Here is a 7,184-nt window from a genome sequence, read left to right as displayed (position 1 = left end):
ATTTATTTATTTATTTATTTATTTATTTATTTTTGTCTTTTTTCGTGACCGGCAACGGATCGCAACCCTCAGTCCTCAGGCTAGTGCTTTGCAAACATCTCCACAAAAGGACATCTCAGAGGAGAGGTAAGTGTCCTTGAGCCCCTAGGGATCTGGGGAGGAGACCCAGCTGCAGGGTCAATGATTTTTTTGAAACCTTATGTTTTATCTTAAATAGCCATGCCAGTTTTGCATTATACTACATGCTTTATCTATGTTTCCTTTGGTATAAAAATAGTTGTTGGGTTTTTTTATTGGTTATGAATATTTGTGAGGTACAAAGCTAATCATCACCACTTGTGCCCAGCATGGGATAGCTAGATCCATTCTAGCAGCGTGCCCATTACCACAAATTGTGATTATAGCCTGTGACCCCATCCAATTATCCCCAGCCTCCCTCCCCATCCCCCTTTACCCACTCCAATTTATATCCCTAAGCATGCTCTCTCCCTCTGCAAGTCCAATGCATCACTGTGGTCTTTCTTTCCTTCCTTCTTTCTCTCTTAGCTCCCATTTATGAGTGAGTTCATGTGGTATTTATCCCTCTGTGCTTTGCTTATTTCACTCAATGTAAGTTTCTCCAAGCTCATCCATGTTGTTGCAAATGGGAGAATTTCATTCTTTTTTACGGCAGAGTAGTATTCCATGGTGTATTTATACCACATTTTCCTTATCCAATGTAGTAAGAGTTTATTGCAATAAACTTTTTTCTTAGTACTGGTTTTCTGGTATCCCTTAGGATTTGGTATGATGTGCTTCTATTATCATTTCTTTCAAAAAATATTTTGATTTCCTCCTTAATTTCTTCTTTCACCCATTGGTCACTTCGAGTACATTGTTTAATTTCCATGGTTGTATAGTTTCCAAAGTTTTGCTTGTTATCGATTTCTAGTTTTGTTACATTGTGATTTGAAAAGATAATTGATAGGATTTCAAAGTTTTTAATTTTTTTCACGTTTTGTTTTATTTATTTATTTATTTTTAACTGAAGCATAATTGATTATACATATTTTGGGAGTACAGCATTGACTACCATCATCTGTGTACATCATGTGTTGATCAAATCAGTATTATTTGCATATTCATTATTACAAATCATGATTATTCTTTGTGTCATTTACCCAATATCTTCCCAACCCCCCTCTTCCTACCCACCTCCCACCTCCAGTGAATATAGATTTGTTCTCTCCTTCTGAAAGTTCAACATATTATTGTTGTCTTTTCTTTCATCATTCATTCATTCTTTCTTTATTTCGTGGCACCCACTTATGAGCGAAGACATGCAATATTTCTCTTTCTGAGCCTGGCTTATTTCACTTAACATAATTTTCTCCAAGTTCATCCATCTTACTGTAAATGTCAGAATTCATTTTTATGGCAAAGGAGTATTCCATCATATATATATTTTCCTAATCCAGTCATCTGTTGATGGACATTTAGATTGGTTCTATATTTTGGCTACTGTAAATAGAGCTGTGATGAACATGTGAGTGCAGGTATCCCTTCGACATGATGATTTCCATTCCTTTGGGTATATACCCAGTAGTGGGATTGCTGGATCATATGGTAGTTCTGCCTATAGTTGTCTGAGAAACTTCCATTCTGTTTTCCATAATGGCTGTACTATTTTACAGTCCCACCAACAGTGTAGAAGAGTTTCCCTTTCTCCACACCCTTGCCAGCATTTGCTATTCTCAGTCATTTTAATAATGGCCAGTCTAACTGGAGTGAGATGATATCTCAATGTGGTTTTGATTTACATTTCCCTGATGATTAGTGATGTTGAGCAGTTTTTCATGTACCTGTTGGCCATGGTTTTGATTTACATTTCCCTGATGATTAGTGATGTTGAGCATTTTTTCATGTACCTGTTGGCCTTTTGCATGTCTTCCTTTGCAAAATGTCTACTCAGCTCCTTTACCAATTTTTTAATTGGATTTTTTTCAACCATAGGTTGTCTTTCCACTCTGTTGATTATTTCCTTTGCTGTGCAGAAGCTTTTAGTTTGATATAATTTCATTTCTTTATTTTTTATTTTGCTGCTTGTGCTTTTGGGGTCTTATTCATAAAATCTTTGCCCAATCCTACATCCTGAAGTGTTTCCCCTGTGTTTTCTTTTACTAGGTTTATGGTTTGCGGTCTTATACTTAAGTCTTAATCCATTTTGAGTTGATTTTGGTACAAGGCAAGAGAGGTATTGGTCTAGTTTCATTCTTCTGCATATGGATGTCCAATTTTCCTAGTACCATTTATTAAAGAGGCAGTCTTTTCCCCAACATATGTTCTTGGTGGCTTTGTCAAATATCATTGGCTGTAAGTATGCGGGTTGATTTCCAGGTTCTCTATTCTGTTCCATCAGTCTGAGTATCTGTTTTTATGCCAGTACCATGTTGTCTTGGTTACAATAGCTTTGCAGTATAATGTGAGGTCAGGTAGTGTTATGCCTCTGGCTTTTTTTTTCTTCTTCCTTCAGGATTGCTTTGGATATTCATGGTATATTGTTACATATGAATGTTAGGATTATTTTTTTTCTATTTCCGTGAAGAATGTTATTGGTAATTTGATGAGGATTGCATTGAATCTGTAGATAGCCTTGAGTAGTATGGACATTTTCACAATGTTAATTTTTCCAATCCAAGAGCATGGAATGTCTTTCTTTCCTTTTGTGTTCTCTTCAATTTCTTTCATTAGTGTTTTGTAGTTCACATTGTAGAGATCTTTCACCTCTTTGGTTAAATTGATTCCTAGGTATTTTATTCTTTTGATAGTTATTGTTAATGGGCTTGCTTTCTTGATTTCTTTTTCTGCTAGTTCATTGTTGGAGTATGAAAACACTACTAATCTTTGTGTGTTGAATTTGTATCCTGCAGCATTATCTTGAATATTGTTTATCTAAGAGTTTTTTGGTAGAGTCTTTAGGTTTTTCTATATATAGGATTGTATCATCTGCAAGCAGGGAGTTTGACTTCGTCTTTTCTGATCTGGATGCCTTTTCTTTCTTTCTCTTGCCTGATTGTTCTGGCTAGTCCTTCCAATACTGTATTAAATAGGAGTGGTGAGAGTGGGCATCCTTGTCTTGTTCCTGTTCTTAAGGGAAAATCTTTTAGCTTTTCCCCACTCAGGATGATATTGGCAATTGGTTTGTCATATGTGGCATTCATTGTGTTGAGGTACTTTCCTTCTATACCTAATTTGCTGAGAGCCCTTATCATGAAGGGATGTTGAATTTTGTCAAGTGCTTTTTCTGTGTCTATTGAGATTATTGTGTGGTTTTTTCCTTCATTTTGTTGATGTGGTGTATCAAATTTATGGAATTGCATATGTATAACCATGCATCCCTGGGATGAATCCCACTTGATCACAGTGTAAAATTGTTTTGATGTGTTGCTATATTCTGATTGCTAATATTTTGTTGAGGATTTTAGTATCTATGTTCATCAAGGATATTGGCCTTTAGTTTCCTTTTTTTGTTGTATCTTTGTCTGGTTTTGGTATCAGGTTGGTGCTGGCTCATAGAATGAGTTTGGCAGAATGGCCTCTGTTTGAATTTATTGTAATCATCTGAAGAGAATTGATATTAATTCCTCTTTAAAGGTTTGGTAGAATACAGCAATAAAGCCATCCAGTCCTGGGCTTTTGTTTGTTGGGAGAATGCTAATTACTACTTCAATCTCATTGCTTGATATTGGTCTGTTCAAGATTTCTACTTCCTCTTGGTGCATGCTTGGTAGTTTGTACATGTGCAGAAATTTATCCATTTCCTCCAAGTTTTCATATTTGTTGGCACATAGTTGTTTATAATAGTCTCTAATTATTCTTTGTATTTCTGTGGTATCAGTTGTAATGTCTCCATTTTCATTTCTGTTTTTTGTTATTTAGGTCTTCTCTCTCTGTTTTTTGTTAACCTAGCTAATGGTTTGTCTATTTTATTTATCTTCTCAAAAAATCAACTTTTTGCTTCATTGATGTTTTGTATCAGTTTTTGGGTTTCTAGTTCATTTAGTTCACCTCTAATCTTAATTATTTCTTTCCATCTACTAATTGGAATTGGATTGTTCTTGTTTTTCTAGTTCTTTGAGGTGCAGCATTAGGTTGTTTATTTGAAATCTCTGTTCTTTTGATGTAAGAATTTGTTGCTATAAATTTCTGTGTTAGTACTATTTTGGCAGTATCCCACAGGTTTTGGTATGATGTGTCTTTATTTTCATTAGTTTCAAGAAATTTTTTTGATTTCCCATTTAATTTCTTCTTGGTCATTCAGGAGCCCATTGTTTAATTTCCATCTGTTTGTATAGAGTCCTGAGTTTCACTTGATACTAATTTCTAGTTTTAATCCATCGTCGTCTGAAAAGGTAGTCTAGATTATTTCAATTTCTTTAAAGTTATTGAGACTTCATTTGTGACCTAACATGCAGTCCACCTTGGAGAATGTTTCACATATTGATGAGAATATATATTCCATAGTTGTTGGATGAAGTGTTCTGTAGATATCTGCCAGGTGCAGTTGGTCTAAAGTGTAGTTTAAATCCTATGTTTCTCTATTGATTTGTTGCCTGGATGATCTGTCCAGTGATGTTGGGGGGTGTTCAGATCCCCCACTATTATCGTACTTGGGTTATCATATTTATTTAGGTTTAATAGTGTTTGCTTTTTATATATGGGTGCTCCAGTGTTCAGTGCATGTATGTTTATGATTGTTATGTCTTCTTGCTGGATAGATCCCGTAATCATTATATAGCGGTCTTTTTTGTCTCTTTTTATGGTTTTTGGTTTAAAGTCTATTTTATCCTATATAAGAATAACTACTCCTGCTTGTTTTTGGTTTCCATTTGCATAGTATATCTTTTTCCATCCTTTCACTTTTAGTCTGTGTGTGTCTTGTAGACAGCAAAGAGTTGGGTCTAGTTTTTTAATCAAGTCAGTAAGTCTGTGTCTTTTGAATGGGGCGTTTAATCCACTTCCATTTAGGGATATTATTGAGAGGTATTGTCTTACTCCTGGAATTGTATCACTTTTTGTTTAAATATTTTAAATATCATTTGTTACTTTCTTCCACTTTTAATATTCATTTTCAAAGTTTGATGTTTTTGTGAGGTGGTAACATTTAGTTTCTTTTTCTTTCTCCTTTGTGTTTGTGTTTTACCAGTTTGTTTGTTCTTTCTTGTGTATTCATGGTAGTGATTATTGTTTTTCAGATTCTCTATGCAGGCATCCATCAAGAATTTCTTGCAGGGTTGGTTGTGTGGTGATGAACTCCCACAGCTTTTGTTTGTTTGGGAAATACACTATTTCTCCCTTATTTCTGAAGGATAGCCTTGCTGGGTATAGTATTTCTGGCTGGCAGTTTTTTCTTTTAGTATTTTGAATATGTCATCTCATTTTCTTCTTGCTGCTAGAGTTTCGGTTGACAAGTCTGCTCTTTGTCTGATTGGGGCTCCCTTATAAGTGACATGATACTTTTCTCTTGCTGCTTTTAAGGATTCTGTCTTTGTCTTTGAGCATTGCTAGTTTGACAATAAAGTGTCTCAGAGAGGATATTTTGAAATCAATCTGTTTTGGGATCTTTTGAGTTTCCTGTATGTGAAGGTCTGTGTCTCTCCTTATACCTGGGAAGTTTTCTGTTATTAATTCATTAAGTAGATTTAATGCCTTTACCTTACTCCTCCCCTTCTAGGACTTCCGTGATTCAGATGTTTGTGTGCTTAAGGTTTTTGGCTAGCTCTCTTAGGATTTTTTCATTTTTTGAAATTCCTTTTTCCTTCCCTTTTTTTTTTTTTGTCTGCCTGGGTTATTTCATAAGACCATCTTTGAGATCAGAAATTCTTCTTCTGCTTGCTCTAATCTGCTGCTTAAGCTCTCAGTTGTGTTTTTTTATTCCATTGGATGGATATTTCAGTTCAAGGAGTTCTGCTAAATTCTTTTTTAAGGTATTAATCCCTTTGTAAATTTCTTCTATCATATCCTGGATATTTTTTCTCATTTCATTGTGTTGTTTAACTGAGTCTTCTCTTATCTCATTGAGTTTCCTTAAGATTGTTAGTGGGAATTCCTTTTCAGTCATTTCAAGGGTTTCCTGTTATACAAATTCATGAGAATTACTATATTCCTTTGGCGGTGTTTGTTTTCTTGTTTTTTCATATTTCTAGTATTTCTACATTGATTTCTGGTCATCTGGTAGGTCAGATGCTTCTCCTATTGGTCTGGAGTGGTCTTTGAGGAGAAAGACTTCCTCTTTTTTTCCAGGCTTCTCTGGTGACTCTCCTGTGTCAATGCAGTTGACCATGTGGTGGACCACCTGCCTGGTGGTCATGGCTGTTATTGTGGTGTCAAGCTGTCCTTGCAGAGGTAGAGCTGTGGTGGCTGCTGTTGTGTACCACCTCCACAGAAGTGGTTCTGTGACTTCCTGTCCCTCTGGTGGAGCTCCTCCTGTATGGGCAGGGAGTGTGTTGGGGCTAGCTGAGGCACTCTTCACCTTAGGCATTCCTGACATGGTGATGGCACTCCTCCTGCTTCCTCCACAGTTGGGGGGAAGGTGGGTTGGGACTGGGCAGGGTATTTCCCTGCCTTGGGTCTCCCTGTCACTGCAGTGGCACTCCTCCTGCCTCCTGCATGGGTAGGGGATTGGACTGGGGTTGGCCAGGGCACTTCCTTGCCTTAGACCTCCCTGTCACAGTGGCAGTATTCCTCTTGCCTCCTGTGCAGATGGTGGGGGTGTGGGTTGGGGCCAGCCAGGGCACTCTCTGCCTTGGGCTTCCATGTCACAGTGGTGGTGCAGTGGTGCTCCTCCTGCCTCCTGCATGGCAGGGTGGGGGTGGATTCTGTTTTTAAATTTTTGAGACTTGATTTGTGGCCTAACATGTAGTCCATCCTGGAGAGTGATTCATGTGATGATGAGAAGAATGTATATTCTACAGTTGTTGGATGAAATGTTCTATAAATGTCTGTCAAATTCATTTGTACTATAGTGCAGTTTAAATCCAATGTTTCTTCATTGATTTTTTATCTAGATGATCCGTCCAATGCTGAGAGAGGGTGTCGAAGTCCCCAGCTATTATTGTATTGGGGTCTTTATCTCCCTTTAGATCTAATAATGTTTGCTTTATATATCTAAGTGGTCTTATACTGGTGCATATATATTTATAATT

This window comes from Galeopterus variegatus, unplaced genomic scaffold (genome assembly GCF_000696425.1).
Source record: "Galeopterus variegatus unplaced genomic scaffold, G_variegatus-3.0.2 Scaffold4580, whole genome shotgun sequence".
Classification (NCBI taxonomy): domain Eukaryota; kingdom Metazoa; phylum Chordata; class Mammalia; order Dermoptera; family Cynocephalidae; genus Galeopterus; species Galeopterus variegatus.
This window is presented reverse-complemented; position numbering follows the sequence as displayed.